Here is a 24,440-nt window from a genome sequence, read left to right as displayed (position 1 = left end):
AAAGGCACAGTGGATGGGCAAAAAAACTTGCAACTAAAAGGGAACACCATCCCTCGTGTACTTGTTCCACTTGAAAGAAGTTTTTAATAAAGACGAAATAGCATCCAGAAAATGGCCCCACAGAAAGATGAGAAAGTAGAGGATCATAACATCGAATCAAAGGAGGAACCCCATATGATTAGGTCATCCAAAGAAATCCCCTTGCAATACAAACAAAGGTATTTAGATCTATTCAAAACTTACAAAGATGTATTTTCTTGGTCTTATAATGATTTGAAATCACAAATATTATTCAGCTAAAATTCCTTTGAAGGGTGTGATAAAGTCATGCAAACAAAAAATTACACAAATAAACCCACTCTTACTCCCCTCCATTGAAAAGGACTTAAGGAAGTTGATGCAGGCCAAGATCATAGTCCCTCTAAGATACTATAAGTGGGTAGCTAATCCAGTCCTTATCCGTAAAAAGAGTAGAGAGATAAGGCTATGCATGGCCTTCTAGAATTTAAATAGGGCATATCTAAAAGATAATTACCCCCCACCCAAGATGGAAAATATATTGCAAAAGGTAGTAGGTGCAGCTAGAATGTCCATGATGGATGGATTCTCAGGATATAACCAAGTGATGGTCCACCTTGAAGACCTGAGAAATATTGTTTTAACCACCTCATGGAGAACCTTCATGTACACATGTATGTTGTTTGTGTTGATAAAGGCAAGGGACACATTTCATAGAGAAATGGACATAGCTTTCATGGGTGAGCAAGAGAAATTTGTGGTAGCCTACTTAGACAACATCACACTCTTTTCTAAGACTGATGAAGAGAATATCCTCCATTTAAAACTCACTTTCAAGAAGTGTAGATGGTATGGCCTCTCTCTGAATCTAAAGAAATCAACGTTTTCCCCGAGTGAGGGGAAGTTTCTTGGAAACATAGTAGCACAAGGAGTAAATATTGATCCTAGATGAGTTAAAGTCATCAACCTTATTCCCCTGCCTAGAAACAAGAAAGAAGTCCAAGCCTTTTTGGGGAGGATAAATTTATTAAGGTGATTCATATCTAACTATGCTGAGATAGTTAAAGGTATCATAGATATTCTCAAGAAGGAGAAAGAAGTTAAGTGGAGCTCGTTCCCCCATGATTCTTTCACAAGCATCAAAGAAGCTTTGGCTAACACCCCATTTATAGTCAGCCTGGATTCTTTAGTGGACTTCTACATCTTTTATTTCACCTCTCCACATACCATTGTTGTTATGTTGTTCTAGAAAAATAAAGAAGGTTACAAGCAGTCCATTGCATATTTTAGCCAAGTCTTAAGGGATATTGAAGTGAAGTATGATATCTTGGATAAACATCCTTATGTACTAATCAAGGCACTGAAGTAATTATGTATGTATGTACTACAACCTGAAATCACACTGTTTGTCCCAACGACTACAGTCAAAGACATTCTGGTGCAGGGAGACAATGAAGGAAAGAGGTGCAGATGGATAGCTAAAAATCTTGAATATGAGCTGGAAATCAAGCCTACCAAGCTCATCGAAGGCCAGGGGTTGGCCAAGATTTTGACTGAATCCAACTACCCAGATCTAGGGATAAGCCTAAACATAGATGAGGGAAGTCCAGAGGATGAACATAGCAAAACTAAAATAGTTGAATAGAAGATCTATACCAAGTATGATAGATCACCCAGGTATAAGAACATTGTTCATTACCTCTTGTTTCTAATATGTGCATTGGGACTGGATAGATTGAAATACCAGAGTCTAATTCTATTGGAAGGACCTGGTGGGGTTTTTTCTGTTGTGTCTGGTTGAGGGAGAAACCCACGAAGTGATTGAGGATTTCCATGGGAGATTATATGGAGGAAAATATAGTTGGAATGAAATCATAAAAAAAATCCTCAAGGTAGGATTTTACTGGCCCACACTGTTGGGAGATTTTTATTCTAATGTCAGGTCATGCCAAAAATGCCATCTATTTGTTGAAAGACAGAATTTTTCTCCTCTTCCCTGATTCCTGTGCATGTATAGGAGCCCTTTAGACAATGGAGATTGTAATTCATCAGAGAAATCAACCCACCTTCTAGAGGCCAACAAAAAATTATTTTAACAGTCACTAACTATTTCACCAAGTGGGTAGAGGCTATCCCAGTTAGGAATGCTACTGATTCAGTGGTGATAAAATTCATGGATGAGAACATATTGTCTCGCTTTGGGTGTCCCTTTAAAATCGTCATTGATAATGAAGAGGTCTTTAAATATTCTAAGTAAACCAACTTCTTCCACAAATTGAACATCATTGTTGGACACTCCACTACATACTACCCTTAAGGGAATGGCTTGTCTGAGTCTTGTAATAAAACTGTGGTGAGAGTTCTAAAGAAGACCATCACTGAAAATCAAAGGAACTGGGACTCTTAATTAAAGTTTTCTTTGTCAGCTAACCGTGTAACGCCCAAAATATCCACTGGGATATCTCCTTTTCAGCTATTATATGAAAAGGTTATTGTCTTCCCTCTCTAGTTAGCAATGCAAGTATCTATGTTGTTTCAAGAAGCCGAAGAAGAGCCTAGCACCTTGACTAGAAGAATAAATCAGCTAGTGGAGCTCCACGTGAACAGAGAGAAGGTGGGGACCAAACTGTTAAAATACCAACAAAGGATGAAATCTCTATTTTAGAAGAAGGCTAAGGACAAACATCTTCAACAAGGAGATTTAGTTCTTAGGTGGGATGCTCAAGGAGAAGACCAAGGAAAACATGGGAAATTTTATCCACTATGGTTGGGCCCCTTAAAGATTGCAGAAGAAAGGGGAAATAACAGCTACATGATTGAAAAATTCGATGGGGAACTACTAGAACTGCCTGTAAATGGTTAGTTTCTAAGATTTAATTTTCAAAATTAGAGATATTTGTCTCTTGCTCATTGTAAATATCTGGTGTATATTGTTGAAATTGTTATTTGAATTTTTCAGTTTATTTTCAGAAAAGTACTTTTTCACATAATTATATTTTGTTTAAGAATAAATCCATGTCCAATAGAAGTAAATACTAATATTCTAGAGGTTCTGAGCACCTTCCCAACAAGGAAGTGTCCCCAGTTGGAGCCAATGTTGTCACTCACTTCATTGTGGGTTTCAAATGGTCAAAGTTACCAAAGAGCACTGAAGTTTGGGGCCAGTTTCCCAGGCCACGAAATATCTCATAGATGAATTAGACCCTCCCCATTGCATAGCACTTGGAAAAGGATTTCTAATGGTATATGGAAGTCCAAAAACGGACTCCTCGAGTAGAAGATAAAGAAATTTGAATGTCTACCTTGGAATAGACCAGAAACCCAAGAAAATCACTAAGTATGTAGGGTAAATCACAATTGGAGGTTGGAGACCCTAGGTGAAGTGAATTCCATATCCTGCATTATCGTCACACCTGCTGATCCAAGGGATGACACTTTAAAAGAGCTTGCAGGGGCCAATTTTGTGAAATAGGTTGAATTCATCGGGGGAGATCCGAAAAGGCTAACAAAGGAAAGGCTTAACAAAACAGACATGGGCCAACCCACTTCTCTCTCCTCCATGTGGCACAATCCGACATCACGACAACCCGTAGTCCAACATCTTAGCATATTGCTAGATTGCTGGGTTCTAAACTTATAATACCTTACGAGAGGCCGATATTTCTATATTATGTGAAATTTCAAGGAAAGCATTGAAAATGTTAACAAAGAAAAAACTGGGAAAAATAAAGGGCCACGCCCCCACTTTCTCTCTCCACCATGTGGCATCGGAGATTAGCTATCGGTGGATTCCTAGGGCACACACTTAAGTATTAGTAGTAGTTCTCATTGTCAAAGGCCGATATCTCAATCCTGTATCCCACTAACCCCGCAGTCTCGTAGACACAACAAACTCCAAAGATTGTGCCAGGGGCTGATTTGAGATATATTATTGCATTGCCAGGGAAGAGCTGAAAAGAATCAATAAAGGAAATGAGGAAATAAACGACAGTAGTTCACCCCTTTCTCTCTCCTCCACATGGCATCGGTGATCGACAATCGATAGAGTTTGCTGTTCCAAATTGTTGAAAATCACCGATATTACAATGTAGAGCAAAATTGTTGGGGAGGGCCGAAAACAAAATACAAAAGAAAAGTGCAAGAAAATGGGGTTAGGAAGGACTTTTTCTCTCTCCTCTAGGGGCCACCTGGTGGCATGTGATTGATTCTCGTAGTGGACATGGTAGCTGACATCATCAGTGACATGGCGGTACAGATGCTGACATGGCAGGTGGACACGTGTCCCTTGGTTTCGACATTTTTAGGGGTCCTATGGGACCATTTCAAGGTGACATCATCCCAGATATCTGTGATCACAGCTGCCTATGGGAGAAACATACGGAAATGTGTATTTAATTCTAGAATGTGTGATTGTGATTATGACAAGAGAAACCCCCCCTAGATGCAATGTTCCATGGGCTATATTTCATGAATTTTTCATGTCTGGGATGTCAACCAATGCAGTGTAAGAGGAAATTGGAGATAATCCAAGTTATAAAAGGAATAAGGGTCCCACATAGCTTTGGAAAGCCTTAGCGCTCAAAATGCTAAGCATTTGGTCCGAACCCCCAGTCATATGCAAAGCACTACAAAAGGGGCTATAATAAGGGAGATAAGGGTGGAAATCAAAAGTGTGTCCTTTTGCTTGTTTTAGAGCTACAAAGGCCCACGACGAAGAGATTCAGTTGTTACACTGTAGAGAGACACCGATAGTGCAGGACAAAGAGGAAAAGGGTGTGATGGGTCAGCACTTAAGGCGTAAAGTGGCCAAGAACCAACCTAGAGAGGATTAACCATTATTTGACAGAAACATGCCTGGACCAGAGGCCAGCAAAGAAGACTAGCATGAAGATATTTACGGAGCCTATCATTTCAGTTTTTGATGGATTAATTATGTTTTGATTGTTTTTATTGTTTTGATAGATTTCTTTTATCATTTTTCATTTTCAAGAAAGGAATCTCACTGCTATACCAATTAAAGGATTCACGTTGAGACAACCATTCATACATAGATATGTAAAATTTACCCTAAAGATATTTCTGTAACTGATTTCTTTTCCCTCCCTCTCCTTATAAAAGGGAGTAAGAAACATTGAGAAAAGGTTCTGAAGTCTAGGAAAATACTGTATGTGCTTCTGAAGTTGTATGGATTCTAGGTCTACATATTTCTTAACATGAATGAAACACTGGTGATTACCATGTTCGAGTATTACAATATGCTTTTTCTCTGGTAAACTTCCATTTTGTTTGCACTTACTCTCTGATTTCAAGTAATTGTATCTTCCCAAAATATCTCTTATATTCTTAGAGATTCATGGGTATTAACTAGTTAATACATATGCTTGTATGCAAGTCTGATATTATATCTTTAAACATGTGCTTCTGAAATCATAGCATTCTCTCTTCTTGCATCCAGCTGTCTATATTTTACTTAGATAACTATAGAACACCTGATGTTCCAAGCTCTATGTGATGAGTTATTATTCTCTTTCTCTTCTTTCATTATTCTGCAAAATCTAATTAAACTGTAAGTCCTTGATTACTCAGCCTCCACTTGTTTTTTTCCTTATTCTTGCGAGTTGTATATGAGAAAGGATACCAGAAATATGTGGTTTATATCCTTGGATGAAGGAATCAACCCATGTTGTTATGTGTATATTTATATATGATTAATTACTATGTGCAGAAGATGCATATGATACCTTCGATTTATTGAGGATCAGATGACATACATAGAATTTAGATGTCCCGAGGTAATGGTCTTGCAAGAAATCCAAGGCTATCTTTGGGAGAGCCAACATCTTTTGGCACCATTGTTGGGCAGCTTATTGATCTACTTTTCTCCCGAGATATGACAAATCAAACACCCTTTGTGTTAGTGAGCGAAGTTTTTTTCATTGCATTCATATCACCTTAGCGACTCCACACCTCCCCCCTCATTATATTTCATAACCATGGCTTTCAAAAGGACTCATACTCGCTTAGATACATCCCAAAATAAATCCCCATTTGTATCTGATCCAAAAAATTTAATTTCCAAGAAAGTCGGGAAAGAGAAAACTCCCCTTGCTTGTACTACCATCTCATCAGCCTTTGCCTATGGTAGGATAGAAAGCTATAGGGGACTTCCAAAATATACCTAGAGGTACATGGAAGAGCAATCTACAATTATTTTTTGTAATGAACCATGTCCAATAGGAAGTATCCTGGTATACTTTTCATACGTGGAGTTCCATCTAATATACCCAAGGGCACATGGAGAAAAATATGATATATTTACATATGTGGAATACCGACTACGCCCAGAATGTAACACATAAAAGTAACAATGAATCCTACATTTAAATATCCCAAAACATGTCTCTAGCCTAAACCTCTATATGTGTCGTTAATATTCCAAATGCTCCTTAAATTGATTGAGTAAATTTTATAAGTTGATCTTCAATTATGTCTCAGTTTCAAGGCTCACGATATGAGTTCACTTGAATTCCCTATCATGTAACTAGTATGATAACAAGAACTCTTTTATTTTTTATGAATATCAATCTATGGGAAGGAAGAGAAAAAGAGTCATGCAACTGTCAATGGTTCACCAAATAAAGCTTCATAAACATATGTTTTAATGCAACTAATCCAATTCCAATTCAAAACCATATATGTAATGAAAATAATGATTTCTTTTTCTTCTCCTTTAATTTTTCAAATTTGATGAAAACTAAGATGCAACAAGATCATTAATGAAAGGAATCACGAAGAATGAGACCATAATATAAAAATTTCTTCAATTCAATCAATACTCAAACGAAATGTTTACAAAAAACCTAGTTGATAAGAAGGAAGAAAAGATGAAAGAACTATCATCAAAGGCTAACAAAATCAAATACAAATTTTATGATGGATTTACAAAGATACACAAGTTCAGGGACTCAAGAAAACCTTCTAGATAAAAGAAATGGAGAGAAAGGAAAATAAATGAAAATTTTTGCATTCCACATGACCGTCACATGTGTAGAGTGCGAATGAGTGCGAACCATCGCGCTTCAAGAGAGTAGTGACTACATTGGGAAACTTTTTCTCAAAACAGAGAGAGTGCTTGGGCTGATTTTCTCAAAACATGAAACAAAAGACCCTACCAAGCTTAGAAATGTGTTTCCTTAAGGTCAATTGTTGTGTGAATATGCTAATTAAGGACACTTTTAAAGGTTAAAAATTATTAGGCCAAGGAAACCATGAAGGGGGTTTGCTCCCATAAACATTTGCCACCACTTTCCAATATTCAAAATATCGAGTACATATTTATGATTTCACCTCTCTCCATTCTAAAAAAGTTTTAGAACTAAGCAGTGAAGCACTTTGTTAACCCATGATTTTCCTATTTCTACCTTCCATTCATTAAGCTACAACAAAGTGAATTATATCTAATAACACTTTGATTTAATTTGATCACTACTTATAGGGGTGAATAAATCAATAGTGATAGGTGTTATATAAAAAATTCACGTACACAAACATAAATGAAGTCTCAAGATCTACTGGTCTAATCTAGAAACAACTAACAGAAAAAATATCTATGTTTTCCTTAGAGAGATTAGAATATAGAAAAGAGACATACCTGGAATTTGTAGTAAGTCCTCCTCTTCTCCTTGCTTATAAGCTCCAATTCTAGCGGCAGGCACTATAAATTGAACTTGAAATAATTACTAAAACAAGCAATAGAACTACAACATCCACATAGCATAAAAAAATGTCTCTAATTAATAATTCAAAATGAAATTTAAATATATGAGCATCAACATGACATAAATATAGGAAAATATAGTTCCTGGAGCATATCCTGTTCTTTTGACCTTTCTTGCTCCTTTTCTTCTTCCTCTTCACAATCTATGTAGAATAGCTTCTTCTCGACACACTTATGACCTTTAGTGTATTTTCTATCACAACTATAACAAAGCCCTTTTTCTCTTTTTTCTTCCAATTGTTGTGGTGTCAACCTTGTAGGTTGTGGAAGACTAGGGGCAACAACACTTCCGTCTTTATAGTTGTGAGTGGTATGCTTCCTGGTTGCCATAATTTTGCTTTCCATTTTTCTTGCTAACCTGAATGCCTTCTCTAATGAATCAGGTTCCCAAAGTCAAACATCATGTTGGATATTATCCTTTAAAGACACTATGAACACATCAATCCTATGCTCCTCTGGAATATCTTTTACCCTTATGTTCAATTTTTGGAACTCCTCAATGTGCTCCATTATTGAACCCTTTTGTTTGAGACTTATCAATTGGCTAAAAAAAGTGTTGCTTTTTGTATCCTCATAATGTGCTATCAATTCTTCCGTAAAAATTGCCCAAGTGATAAATTGTTTACGAGAGCAAAGCCATTGATACCATACAAACTGATTTGGTTCCAAATATAAAGTTGCCATATGTACCTTTTGTGTGTTTTGCACATTTTTGACATCGAAGAACTGCTCCATCTGTAATATCCATGTGGCAGGATCCTTGCCATCAAATTTCCTCATATCGATTTTTGGAATATGGTGGGTCTTTGATCCAACATTAAAGTCTATGGAATCATGATTAACATTTCTTTTGTTCACATCATGAGTTTCCTTTACAACCTTTTCACCATTAGTAAGTATTTCTTGTAGAAAATTTGTCAAATCTGTCTTCAAATCTGCCATGTCTGTCTTCAAATCTGTCCTCAAATTTGCCTTCAGATCATCCATCTTAGCTTCCATGCCCTTTATCTTATATTCCACGCCATTTATCTTAGCATCTGTTAGCTTTTGTGAGCGTGACATTTGTTGCACTTGTTCTTGTAATTTTGATATATCATGTAGCATTTCTTCCTCTTCTTCATGAGTCATGCTAGAGCTTTTAGGTTCCTTACTAGGTGTTTGCATTTTCTTTCCTTGGGGCATCAGTTACCAATAATAATGCTTTACTATGCCCTTTGAATTCCTTCAAACCAAGCTTATGCAAAAATTAAAAAAAAAAACTACACACCTTTTTTTACTTTGTAGAAGCCTGATATTGAATCTGATGTATCTCTGTAATTTAGAATCATCCAGTTCTGAAATTATGACCTGTAGTAGCCTTCTATGTTCTATTTCCAATGCCACTAGTCTGATCCAAATTGCATTCTCCAAGAAAGCGTTATGCACAATCTCCCGCAGTGACCTGATTATAGACTAGTTCAATAGAGCGAACTTGTATGAAGTGCCATGTGTCACTGTTTCAACCTTTGACTCTAAAAAATATATAAAAGAAAACTACAGTCCATCCTCTTTCTGTAACTTCTTATGAAATTTCAATCCGATGCTCAGAAAGAAAGTTATGACGATTTTCCCTAGGTCACCTGTTTTGAGTGTAATTCAAGAGTCTGCAAAAAGACCAACTTCCTCAGATCATATCTCCGAAAATATCGCGCTAAACGCTTTGAGATTCGTACCCAAGGTTCAGTGTGATTTCTTCTCAAATGGGTTTTTTTTGCTACTTCTGAAACATCACAGAAAAAAAGTTATAGTGAAAATTCAACGATGACCTGTTTGGAGCAGCGAAACCCTAGAATCCAAAGCTCTGATACCAAATGTTATGGAACCAGCTCAAGAAAAGATAGAAAAGAAAGATCAACGCCTTAGAATTCAGTCTCTTCGAGGGGGAAACCTCCTTTACATTACATAAATGAACAATTCTTGGATGACACAAATGAAAAGACCTCCTTTCTATATATAAGAGTCTAAGGGGTCATAACATAATCAGAGCCGACATAACGATAATAATGCAAGGGCAAAATAATCACAATAGTGGGCTTCTATGGGGCACAATAGTAACAATATGGGCACTGCATGGGTACATCAATATAATAAGTGGGTTATACTAATAACAATAAGGGGTTACACTAGTAGTATAGGGGCCTAACAGAGTAGCAGATGCAGATTCTAAGAACTCGGGAATATTGGTAGCCACAATTGAATTTTGAAGATTTAGAATGTAAGCATCAATTAATATATTTGCTCTTTCAGTTTCAAGATATTGCACAAACTCTGGATTTAGAGCAATAGCACCAACTACACTTTCAGACTTAGTTTCAAACAACGATAGATCAAAATGTTCATCAAATGGGAGATCTTCAAGATATTCAAAAACAACCGGGCATGAATGAGATCTAAACACAGGAATCACAAAACTTTCTTGGCGGAGAATTCTTGGAATGAGATTTGGGTTTTCATACACGGGAGGAGGAGCAGGATTAGGATTGGCTCTGGTGTATCATCTAGAAACCAGTGTGTTGAATTATTCCCAAATATCAAATTGACATTACAATCTTGTAGCCTACTGAATTTTAAACTCATCATCCAAAAGTCTGGAATTATTTAATGTATTAAGGCAATTTCGAAGTCAGATGTTCAGTTTATAAAATTAAACTGGAGATTCACTAAAGCAACATACATCTACTTATGCACTTGCACAGCAAGAGCAGTTCGAAGGCTACCTGGCTAACTTCAAGCTTTGTCTGTAGTTTATAAAGCAAAGAACAATAACAAAAAAATAAAAAATTCTTCCCCAGTGTGAATGCCACTAGTTATAGCCTAAATCTACCTTAGGCTGATAGAGGCAGGTCTAAGGTAACATCAAACCACGCTTAAACTGGTAGCTAGCCCTACCAGGTCTAGAGAGGGCTCTCTCCTTGTCAATCTCAAAGAAAATATGGCAAGTAAGGCTTGAGATGACTGGTATGAATACTAATTTTGGGCTAGGTATATGCTTTCTCAGTGGAATTTGATTGAATTTAATAGTTGGTTGTTGGATCAGATGGGGAAGGCAGCTTTGGGTCTAGGAAATGAACACAGAATTGCAGAGGTTTCTGTGGGCCGAGGTAGGTAAGTGTTTTAGCACTTTGAAATGAGTGTAATGGTGAGCCTAAAGATTGATGAGGAGCTAGAGAGGGAATGCAAGTGTCATGAGTCATCTTCAAACAATAGAGAACATGTAGAACTAAATAAACCCCAAGGTAGAGCACTGAAACACCAATGAATTCCACCTTTAAACTTGATTCATTTAGTTATGCATAAAGAGAGAGATGATGACACACGTAAACATAATATCAACTAAATTATAGTGAAGAAAATAATGCTAATTCACATTACCATAAGAATCCCACAAAATGCTACAAAACCCTGGTTTATTTCCTTGCCAAACTACAGAAGTGATGTACAAAGTAGCTCAATGCATCCACAAGAGTCCAACCTTGACAAATGACTAAGAAAGTACAAGATATAGGCATAAAACCACATATGCTAGCCATTAGGGGTCGAATCCATGAGTCAAGGAGCTATTCCAACAACATCTAAACTAGGAACTGAAAATAGCCAGTGGAACAACTTGCCTCTAAAACTATGGAAACTGATTCATTCAACTCAAAACCACCTATAACTGATGTATCTAGATCTTTAGATAATTTTTAATCATTTTTACATCATGGTACATCAAGTTACATTATATTACATCATGAATTTGTCAAAGAGAGAATAAAAAGTCAAACTAGTAGAAGACTAGGCGAAATTCTGAGCAAACAGGAAAAGGTGGCAAATTTTTCTCCTATGCGTAGCGCCACTGATTCTATGCGTAGTTATTTTTCTAGACCAATTTTGGAAGGCTTCCCAAAGTCCAAATCAGGTGCAGATTAGCTCATTGGAAAGATTGGTGAGTATACTTTCTGGGACAACTTGAAGTTTTTTATTTGGAGTCCATTTGCTCCTTTAAAAATGCAATCTGCCAAGACTACTTCCTGTGTGGCAAAAAAATGGCAGAGAGGGCACTTTTCGGGTGTTTTTGGCCATTTTGGAGGTCCAGAACTTGTCAAAACTTCTCAACCATTTTTGAGCATGCATAACCTTTCATGGTAATTCCAAAAATGTAAAGTTTTTTGCAAATGGTGAACCCCATCAAAAGCATAGCACCGGTCGCACTACGCATCTGCTGAAAAAACTTGTTTTTTTGCCTCAAAAAATTCAAAAATGAAAAAAACTTCACCAAATCTCTTGAAATTTGGCATGGGTGCCATGCTGGGCCAATGATGCGTCAACCAAGATCTTGAGCTTATCTTGCTCTTTTTTGACTTTCAAGGCTCTCCTTAACTTGGATTTTAGGCTTCTTATCCTTGTCTTGCAAATTTTGTTCTGGGACAAATAGTGATAAGACATGTGGCACAACATGTTCTTCTCCTTGTTAGCCTTGTCCAGCAGCTTCTCAAGGTGGATATTTACTCTTTCCAACCATGATTCTCAGTCAGCATCTATTTCTTTCTCTAGTGAAGTGAGCTTGATTTTCCTCCTTTTTGCCAATTGTCGGTTTTCCCTTATGGTTTGCAGCTCTATGATTATTTGTTTGTCCTCCAATTGCTTGTTCTATTGCTCAAGGTACCTAATGACCCATTTAGCCCTCTCAAGGTCAAGTGATAAGGCTTGGATGTTTGCTTCTTTCTCCTTGATGATCTCATCCTTGAGTCTTGAGCTTTGGGAGCCCAAATCAGTGTCCCCTTCCTCAATCAAAATAAAATCCCTATCTTGGCCTTCAAAAGGCCCTTCATCATGCAATGGTTTCTTTCCTCTATCTTGTACCTATTCTGCTAAAGAAGAAGGCAAAGCCCCTTTCACCCCAGGTGAAGATAACATTTGCCTATTGCCTGGTGAACAGAATAAGACCCCTTCCACCCATGGCGGAGATAATACTCGTTTGGTAGCTGCAAATAGTCTCCTTGTGCCTTTTTCATAAGTGACAAACACTAGCACACCTATAGTTTCAGTCTCATGAACATCTGGCTGGTATGAAGGCCCTCCTTCCTCTTGAAGCTCTGATGGAGTCACCTGAGGGCTTTTGAAGACCTCATGTGCAATGAAAGTGTCCCATGAAATATTCAGCAAGCTTAGCTTATGCAAAACAAAATTTTTAATCAATGAGAAATGGTAAATGCTACTGAATTGTAGAGGAAGAGGTTTCCTTTGCACATAATGAGCCATCTTCTCAATATTCCTGCATATAAAGTATGGGAGATTCATCATCCTCACTATTGTGAAATGCATCAACAATCTGACATGGTGTGTATATAGATGGGAAAACCTTCTCTCAGAGGTTAAATATTTGATGATGAGTTTCATGAGTCGAGCATAAGCATCTTGCAAGTATTTGAAAGGAAAGACCCTACTGATTTGCCTTTGATAACGGGCCTTGATGTAAGGCTCATAATGCTCTCTGCCCACATGCTTCCCCTTATTCCTCTGTTCACCCACATTAGGGAGGCCTGTTGTTGCTGCTATGGTTTCAGGTGTCAAAGTGAAAGAGACACTAGCTAGGTTCACCTGACCATTGTGAAGATGAAGAAAAAATAACCTGGTAAGATCATGGTGATATTTCACCCTCTCCACCATTTCACAAAACTAATAACAAGACTGATGTTTAAAACAGGTTACTACAAGACGGCAAGCAAGTAACTCTATAAAAGTGTTGGGCTCCTCTTGGATATGTTTTCCTCCTTTATGTGGTTTTCTTGGTGCATGAGCCTCTTGGGAAAAATCATTGACAGTTTCATCATCCCTTTCGTATGCTGAGTTTGTCTCCATACTTGCAAATTTGGAGTGAAAAATGATGGGTATGAAGAGATTTTTATAGTATGAGGGTGAATAAGGTGATTGTTGTTTTTCCCTTCTGGAAATGAGGGATTGACTAATAGTATGACCGTAAATGAGGGTTTTGATGGTGAAAGGAATGTAATGAGGGAATAGGAAATAGGAATTAGGGTTTTGGGAATGTATAGGGTTAATGTTTAGGAATAATGTATAGGGCTTAGGGTTTGGTAATAGGGAGTGAGTGCCAATGATTTTGGGAGGGGGAAAGAGGAAGGGATTTAGGGAAATTTAGTGGCAAGGGAAGGGAATGGAGTGTGGAAGAAAATCAAAGGGGAATTAACAGCAAAAAACAAAACATATGCAAATTTAGCAAGACAATTTTAGAGACAGCTAGGGTTTATTTTTGAGAAACACAAATCACCACCACAGTTGAAAAAATCCCTTGCTATACCAAATGTGAGGCTTTACTTACTTGTTGAGAGGTTACTTGTACATTTGGAGGTAGAGGAGGGCGATGAAATTTGATTTGGAGCTGAATAGGCAGGTGCATAGTGCTACCTCCGAGGTGCGTAGCACACTTTGTATGTGTAGCATACGACCAAAATCCAGTTCAAAACCTGCGCTAGGTGTGTAGTGCCAGGCAGATGCGTAGCGCCAGTGCCCAAGTGCCTAGTGCCAGTGAAAATTCATTGTTTTTGCTTAATTTTGCCTCTTTCTCCCACAAACCTGATTTTGTCCTTTTGGCTCACTCTCTTTCACAAAATGAAGACTTTCAAACACAAGGAAGAACTTTATATCCCCTTGGTTTTAATTTTTCATTTACAAACCCACTTTTCTAAAGTCTCTTTCACTTTGCTTTAAAAAGCTCTGTTTTTCATTTTGTGGTTTGACTCTTCTTGATCACTTGATGAATTGATGCATTGATGTTTTTGTTTCTTGCAATAGCTGGATTTGGTAAGGTGACCAAGGGTAGTAGCTGGAACTTATTACATATAGAAACATTGAAATTACATAAATTTTGTACATGAAATGGAAAAATCCCTGTTTTAAAAAAACTCTTTATGAAGCATATCATCAGCGAATTTGTAATTTTATGAACTTTTTAGACCTCCTTATGTGCCTCCTGACTGTTTATTGAGTTTTTCATAGCCATGGTGACAAGCCCTAGAACTAAGGAGACCTAAAATCCTAAAAATGGCTTTTTCAAATGTAATGACAAAAGATCACTGTAAATGACTTGAACTTGTGAAAATAGGCCAATGGATAAAGACCATGAGGGAAATTTGACAATGAACCACTACCATCAGTTGATCCATGACTTAATGGAATGCAGCTGATCGGATGGGACACCTAAAATGCATGTAGAAAGAGAATTTGATCATTGTTGGAGGGATGAAGATACTGACACTAACAGGGTAATTACCTCTAGTAGTATACATTATAGTTGTCAAATTTGAATCAGAACATAAATTTCATTAGATTATGTCCAATTCAAAAGGGTAAATTACTCAAAATTAAATTATTTTTAATATATATATATATATATATATATATATAAAATTATTTATAAATTAAAACAATTCAAAATATTATACATGTTTACAATATTATATAATTTTACAAAATAAAACATTATAAAATAATATATTTTTAAAAGAGAATCACAGTTCCAAATAGTATATTTTAATATAACGCTTAAAAATGAATAATAGCAACATTATTAACTAATAACTAAAACAATCTAAATCTTTGTTTGTAGATTGAGTCTTTTTAATGGATCCCATTGAAAACATACTTTCAAAGAGTTGCTTAAAGTGAAGATTATATTTGAAGGGTGCTCATTCTACTCAATTCAAAAAATAGACAAGAGGAGAGAAACACACCCAAACTTTAGTTTACGCTTTCTATTTAGTTACTGGTGGGAAAAAGTTTTTGGGTGTTCTCAACATACTTAATAAATTTGAAAAGGAACAACCCTATATAAAATTTAAATAGAAAAAATTAGAGATTATATATTTTATAAATATTTATAAATAAGAATTTATTATTCTTTGTTATAGGAATTTATTATTTTTTAACAAATATAAAATTACTATTTTCTACTATATTTTAATATAAAATTTATTGTTTCTTATAACTATAATCTTTTTAATATATAATTTATTATTTACCATACTTTTTTAATATAATTTTTTTTAAGTAATAATTTTTTTACTAACAAACTCTTTACCAAATTAAATTTTAATTGTAATTTGTTTAATATAAAAAATAAAAATTAGATTATAATAACATGTTTGGGAAAAAATCACATAAGAGAGATTCTCATCTACGAGTTTAGAACCATCCTGTGGTTCATCTCATCCAGTGTGGTTCGTCTTCAGGACAAGATGACGAATCAGATCTAGTCATTTAGGTAAATAGATGTAGAGAGCTACTAACTAGCCATTAGGGATAACAGTCAGTTTGAGTGAGGGAAGGAAATATAAAAGGTTAATGACCAAAAAAGGTAGGGAAACAAATTAAACAATTTTTTGGATAAATTAAAGAAGTAAAAAGTTATAATTTAGAAAAAATAATAACCCCTTAAAACTAAATTAATTAATATAATATTAAAAAATAATTTTAAGAGTCATAAATGGGATACTATCCATAAATAATATTCTAAAAGATATTGATACTTTAATCTTATTTATATAACTATTAAATAATATTAGAAAGTTAACATTATAAAATTATATAATATAATAATATTGCATAGGGTAAAAAATAGAAAGGGATTTTACAAAAAGGTTAAGAGAAACCAATTAAGATAATAAATTACTAAATAAAAAAGAGGTTAAATAAGTTGAAAAAATTAATATATAAAAATGATAACCTCATTAGTGAATATAATATTATATTAAATAACCCACTCGTTAATGAATATAAAATTACATAAATATTAAGGATTTATCATCTATATATAACTGAATAAAACAAATAAATTAATCTATAAGTGGTTGAAGGGAAAGTACCCCTAGTGTCCTTTGGGCTAAGACGCTACCAGACTGAAAATTGCTTATTCAAAGAAACACACACACAACCATTATCTTTACTTTAAGCAAATTCTAATGTTAAGGGTACGTACCTAAGGTCCTACGTTCAACAAGGCCTTTAGGGTCCAAACCCTTCTTGGAGTTCCCTTCTTCTTCTTTGACCTGTAAAACAAACAAATCAAAGAACACAACAGTACATGGAACAATAATTATACATAAACCATCTTCATGCTATAAAGTTAGTTATAAAAATCTTCAGGTAACTACTTGCATAAGAATTCAAGACAAGAATCTCACAAGCATAAAGGAAGATTGTTTCGGGAACCAAGACGTGTTTCTTTTATATAAAGGCAAATAAAGTACATATAACGGAAAGATATCACCTGAAACACCTTCAGCAGGCTCCAAGCAAAGCTTCCTCCCGGATTCGTTCCAGCCTCAAGCCTCCAACAAGAGCTCCTTCCAAGTCTTACTCAATGATGACATAAAGGATGAATGATCACCAATACACATGGAAACAAGGGTTTCCTATGCAAAATGGGGGAAGTGCAGAAAGCACCAAGGACTTCAGACCTGGTCTAAGGGGAAAATCTCAGCATAATAATCTTGCTCTCTTTTCTCTCTCCCTTAGGCCTTCCCTTTGATGTCTTTTTATACCATCTCCAAAGTAGTTTTTTAGTTAGGAGTTGGTTGGGAATAGTTGGGCCACGGGCACTAACAGGTGATCAGTAGGTAAAACCCGCGATCTCCGCCCGAAAATAAGGAATTATTTATTTTTTTAAGTGTTTTAATACATACACGCGGGTTGGGTATACACATACCCGCGTGTACACGCGTTTAACTCAGGGCAATGTCGCGTATAGGGAATAAAACACTGTTTTTTAAATTTTAAGACCAGGTCTGGAAGGAGGGGTTGCCCTAGGCCATGAGTGCAGCATCACAAACCATAAGAGTGAGATTTGGAGCTATAAGTTGAAGGGAAAGTACCCCTAGGAGAGGCAACTATGGGTACCAACTCGTCGCAGAAGCCAGGCGGAACAGTCGTGAGGTAAGTTCAGACAAGTAGGAGAGGGGGTATCTCTCTTCCCTGTCTTCACAAACCCTCGTGCTTAACTCCCAGATCCGGAGCTTTCCTGGTCTTCCTAACGCTATTGGATTTTCTCTCGTTAATCAGATTCTTATGTTTGACGTTTTATGTGGCCTTGGAGAGTTAACTCTCCACTCGCCTAATCCAAGGCCCTAAAATCCTAAACTTGTTGGTGTAACTGACTAAAACAAAAAGTTCTAGTGGATTTTAATTTAGCGCTTGATTTTATTAGGTTGTTCTTTAAGTCACAAGGTAATGGTGATGAAACTTGTGGTGTTTTTATGGACGCAAAAGAAATTAATAAAACTTAGCTACATGCACATGCACTTTTTGTTTTCGATGAAGAGCAATTTCTATGAGGTTCAGAAGGTACTTCTAATATAAACAAATTTTTCTTTTCTTTTCAGACTCCACACTCACAAAAAACTAACAAAACTATGTATGCCTAAAAAAAAGATGCAAATCTATCCTAATGCAAGAACTATATGTGGATGCAAGATTTAAAGACTACTCAACAAACAAAGAAGGAAAGTTGCTCACTTATCAAATTTGTCTTGCCACTAAAATGCTTAGATAGAAAATGATGTGTTACCAATCATTTCGTCCAAACAATAAAAACAAGTTCGAAGATAAACACAAAGCACTTTCACTTGCTAAAAAGGAAATCAAATGAAAAGCAAGTTTAAGAAAGTGAAACTCAAAACTTTCAAAAGATTTTCTTTCAATCAAACCAAAAAGTCTTTTTCAAAGGAAAGCTCTCAAAAATACTAACACCAATGATTGATAAATAGGCAACCAAACACTTTTGTGAATTGACACCTTTCAAATGATGAAAACTCAACAAAAATAAAATGTGTTTGAAATCGCTTTTGACAGTCAAAAGTAGCAATGAAAGTCCAAAAGATCAAAAGACAAGTTTCAAGAAAATGGTAACAAACAACTTTCCCAAAACGAAGGAGCAAATGGTCACAAAAATGGTTTCGTTAAGCAAACAAAAGGGTCATCAAAGCAAAAATGAACACAAAGCTTGAAATCCAATCTTCCTACTCTGCCAAAATAGAGCAGTCAAGATTCTTAACCAGAAATCTTGTGTGTCAAAAATCAATGACGCTTGCAATCAACGAAAACAAGACTAATACTCCTTATAACTAGAGAGAGTTCAGAACAAGATGCCCCCTGTTAAACAGAGGACTGTTACTGGAAAATGACTGCTTGAAACTGACCCAAACCACCAGACAAACATTCAGCAAAAAGAAAATTTATAAATCTTGAAAATTATGTAATATACGCGCCTGCAGTGATGTGCAGAATGCGTGTACACGCTACTGTAACTGAGGAAACTCGCGTATACGCGGGTTTACTTAGTACAACTTGCGTATATATGCTTCTGTAATCCAGAAAAACAGCGTGTCTGAAGATTTTCAAGAAAAATAAAAAATACAGACTGAAAAAACTGGAAAAGCTTAGAGTTCAAGAACAGATCAGACAGTCAGAGCCAACAAACAGAGGGGCTGAGCCTTGATTGGCTTGAAGACTACCCAAACTAGGAACAACAAGAGTGTTGTCCCCAGTGGAGTCGCCAATTCTGGTTGAAGGGAAAGTACCCCTAGGGTCCTTTGGGCTAAGACTCTACCAGACTGAAAATTGCTTATTCAAAGAAACACACACACAGCCATTATCTTTACTTTAAGCAAATTCTAATGTTAAGGGTACGTACCTAAGGTCCTACGTTCGAGAAGGCCTTTAGGGTCCAAACCCTTCTTGGAGTTCCCTTCTTCTTCTTTGACCTGTAAAACAAACAAATCAAAGAACACAACAGTACATGGAACAATACTTATACATAAACCATCTTCATGCTATAAACTTAGTTATAAAAATCTTCAAGTAACTACTTGCATAAGAATTCAAGACAAGAATCTCACAAGCATAAAGAAAGATTGTTTTGGGAACCAAGACGTGTTTCTTTTATATAAAGGCAAATAAAGTACATATAACGGAAAGATATCACCTGAAACACCTTCAGCAGGCTCCAAGCAAAGCTTCCTCCCAGATTCGTTCCAGCCTCAAGCCTCCAACAAGAGCTCCTTCCAAGTCTTACTCAATGATGACATAAAGGATGAATGATCACCAATACACATGGAAACAAGGGTTTCCTATGCAAAATGGGGGAAGTGCAGAAAGCACCAAGGACTTCAAACCTGTTCTAAGGGGAAAATCTCAGCATAATAATCTTGCTCTCTTTTCTCTCTCCCTTAGGCCTTCCCTTTGATGTCTTTTTATACCATCTCCAAAGTAGTTTTTTAGTTAGGAGTTGGTTGGGAATAGTTGGGCCACGGGCACTAACAGGTGATCAGTAGGTAAAACCCGCGATCTCCGCCCGAAAATAAGGAATTATTTATTTTTTTAAGTGTTTTAATACATACACGCGGGTTGGGTATACACATACCCGCGTGTACACGCGTTTAGCTCAGGGCAATGTCGCGTATAGGGAATAAAACATTGTTTTTTAAATTTTAGGACCAGGTCTGGAAGGAGGGGTTGCCCTAGGCCATTAGTGCAGCATCACAAACCATAAGAGTGAGATTTGGAGCTATAACAATAAGAAAAAAATTAGGAAGAAAGCGCAGGATTCCAGTTTCTGCTGATACTCCAACCATCATCTTTATTTAAATTAATAGGTCTCCTTTTAGTTTCTAAGACCTCCATGAATTTACGATGATGAAAATGGTCAATCCTCGCAATAACCTTAGCTTCTTCAATGCAGATGTGATGATTTGTTTTTTCTACATGCTCTGCCAAAGTGAAGGATCGAGACCTTTGGTGTCTAAGGTTGCCAACATGTTCACAAATCCTTTGGTTTATGGATCAATCGTTCGCACCAATACAAGGAGTTCCACAACAACACGGAATAATGTAAACACCCTTTCCATCCCTGGGGTTAATCAGGTATTTAAGAGAATGAGGAGAACTTCAGATAGTGTAAAGGGTTCTAAAGGAAGAATGAATCCTATGCTTTCTCAAGATCCTAGAGATTCTATCTATGGTCCCTTAGATAAAAGGCAGATGAACACCAGAAGACCAATCCTTGGGGTCAATTTTATTTTTAGGGCATTTTTTAGCATTTTGAAAAGCCTTAAGACCTTGAGACCTACTATAACCATTCTCATTAAAAAGTTCTCAGGGGTGGGATTTCTCATCTTCAAGGTGATTTTTATTGGAAACTCACAATTCTTGAGTGGCTAACGTGTTGAGAACGCCTAGCTTTTGAGCAGGAAAGTGATGGGAACTAGCATGGAGATATTGCTCTGTGTGAGTTTTCTTCCAAAAAACCTGATGGGAAAAAGGACCATCATCCTTATTTGAGATAAGAAAATCAAGAATAGGCAGGCTACTATGGACTTCGAATTCCATGGTGAACTTTATATGGTCATATTGACTATTAAGATGATGGAAAAACACATCCAACTTCTCTTTACCATGAGACCAAACAACACAATTGTCATCCAAAAACCTTTTCCAAAGTTTGAGTTGGTAAAGGGCTGAAGACAAGGCTTTGGCTTCAAAATTCTTCATGAAGAGATTGGCCACAACAGGGGAAAGGGGGGAACCCATAGCTACTCTGCAGGTCTGCTAGTAGAATTCGCCCTAAAAACTAAAGAAAGTAAAGGTGAGACAAATCTTAACTAAAAAAGCAGTATTGGGATCACTGATGTGATAGATAACATCAATGGCCTCATTAATGGGAATATTAGTGAATAAGGAGACCACATTGAAACTCACTAGCTGATCCTCAAGGTCAAATCTTAAATCCTTTAACTCGTTAATGAATGAAGAGGAATCTTTAACAAATGATTATGTTCGGCCAACGAGGGGTTTGAGCTTATTAGCAAGAAATTTCGCTAAAAGATAAGTGGGCCCACCAATAGTATTGACATGAGGTGAACAGGGACCCCTTCCTTATGGATCTTGGGGAGACCATAGATCTTGGGGGTAAGAGGGTTGCCTTTGATAAGCTTCTTGCTAAGGTAGCTAATAGAGCTACTCAATTTTATGGTTAGAGTGACAGCCCTAGAAATATTTTTTACGGGGTTCTTCACAAGCTTTCTATAGCTTCCGCTATTACAAAGGTGATCTAATATCTTCTTTCGGTAATCCTCCTTATTAAGAATGAAAATTGCACCCCCTTTGTCAGCTTTTAGAATAACGATGTCCCTGTTCTTGTTCAAAGATTTGAGAGCTTCAAACTCTAGCTTGCTCAGGTTGCTCCTAGGGGGTTTAGCCTTTCTAAGGATTATTACAAAATCCTACCTAATAGTATCTTTAGTGGAATCAGGTAAATCTCGAATCCCGAATTCAATGTCACAAATAATATCATTCACAAGAAGTTTTCTAGGAGCCATAACAAAGTTTAGACCTCTTTCTAAAAGATTAAAAGCATGGGAATCAAAAGAGAATCTAGAAAGATTAACAACCTTATTGCTGGTATAAGAAGCTTTTCTAATACCAGAAAAAAATAAAGATAATTATTATTACGTTCCAAGTTAATATAACGGTTTGTGTTGTTGTTATTAATAAGTTCAAATTCATTATTCTTATTAATATTATTACTATAATTATTAATATTATTAATATTATTATATTTATTGTTATTAAAAACATTATTATTATTATTATTATAGTTATTGTTAAATACATTGTTATAATTATTATAGCTACTACTATTATTATTATATTTATTATCAAGGTAGAAGTTAAAGGTATTAACCAATGAGGAAGGTTGAAGGGGCGATGGACCATTCAAAACCCCAATATCTGGGATCTGCAGGTCAACCAACAACCTATCACTCGACGAAGGTGAGGGAAGATTGGGATTGGCCAAGGAAGGAATAGGGGAGGCCGAGGGAGAAGGATGCAGGTCGGAGGAGGGAAGGGTGATAACAGAGGGTGGCCAAAGTTGGAGGACATTGGATAGAAGGGAGAAGCCGAATAGAGTAAAGAGGATCTACTAAGAAAGGAGGATGCTGGACGATAAAGACACGGGGAAAGGACACCAGAATTCACAGTTTGCTCAGAAAAGAGGGCCCATTTTTAATCACTGTGGCAGTTAGTGGAAGAGAAGTCGAATCAACAACTGGGTAAGGAGGGGATGATGAAGAGGTGGACGAGATTCCACCATATTGATGAGAAGAGGGGAATTGAGAAATCCTTGATGAAGTGGAAGATGGACCATCACCAGAGCTTGATAAGCCGCAAGAGAAGTTATTCGTAACAACTGAAGGGGCCAAACTAGATGGGGAGGGAAGGAAAGTTGAACAGGAAACCACAGAACCCGCTAAACCGCATGAGGGTAATCCGGCCAGGGACAAGCAACAATGGAGAATAGACAAAGAAGACTGAATAGGAGCCCCGATTGATGAGCCTTTAGGCAACGAAGCAAGAAAATCTAGAACCTCGATCACTAGAGCTGACGAAATTGGATCTAATGTGGGTGACGAGTTTATAACCCATGTTTTTAGAGCGAAGATCTGGTCTCTACTTAATTTTGTGGTGGAGACTGGAGGGTTATCAGCTCGAATGGAAGAGGGGATTGAAGGACTAAAAAGACCCGAGGAATTGGACAACAATAAAAACCATTATATTAACTTGGAACCTAACAATAATTATCTTTATTTTTTAGATAATAGTTGTGGTATTAAAAAGTTCATAATTCTAGCAATAAGGTTGTTAATCTTTCTAGTTTCTCTTTTGGTTACCATGTTTTTAATCTTTTAGAAAAAGGTCTAAACTTTGCTATGGCTCCTAGAAAAATTCCTGTGAATGATATTATTTGTGACATTGAATTCGAGATTCAAGATTTACCTGGTTCCACTAAAGATATTATTAGCTAAGATTGAGCAGTAATCCTTAGAAAGGCTAAACCCCCTAGGAGCAACCTGAGCAAGCCCGAGTTTGAAGATCTCAAATCTTTGAACAATAACAGGGACATCGTTGTTCTAAAAGCTGACAAAGGGAGTGCAACTGTAATTATTAACAAGGAGGATTATCGGAAGAAGATGTTAGATCACCTTTGTAATAGCGGGAGCTACATAAAGCTTGCGAAGAACCCCCTAGAAAATATTTCTGAAAAATATTTCTAAGGCTGTTGCTCTAACCATAAAATCGAGTAGCACTGTTAGCTCCCTTAGTAAGAAGCTTATCAAAGGCAAGCATCTTACCCCCAGGATCTATGGTCTCCCCAAGATCCATAAGGAAGGGGTCTCTCTTCACCCCATTGTCAGTACTATTGGTGGGCCCGCTTATCTATTAGAAAAATTTCTTGCTAATAAGCTGAAACCCCTTGTTGGCCAAGGATAATCTTTTCTTAAAGATTCCTCTTCGTTCATTAATGAGTTGAAGGATTTTAGATTTGACCTTGAGGATCAACTAGTGAGTTTCAATGTGGTCTCCTTATTCACTAATATTCCCATTAATGAGGCCATTGATGTTATCTATCATATCATTGATCCTGATACTACTTTTTTAGTTAAGATTTGTCTCACCTCTACTTTCTTTAGTTTCAAGGGTGAATTCTACGAGCAGACCTGCGGAGTAGCTATAGTTTCTCCCCTTTACCCGTTGTGTCGAATCTCTTCAT

Source organism: Pinus tabuliformis, chromosome X, assembly GCF_031772625.1.
Source record: "Pinus tabuliformis cultivar Carrire ecotype Pingquan chromosome X, CPIR1, whole genome shotgun sequence".
Lineage (NCBI taxonomy): Eukaryota > Viridiplantae > Streptophyta > Pinopsida > Pinales > Pinaceae > Pinus > Pinus tabuliformis.
This window is presented reverse-complemented; position numbering follows the sequence as displayed.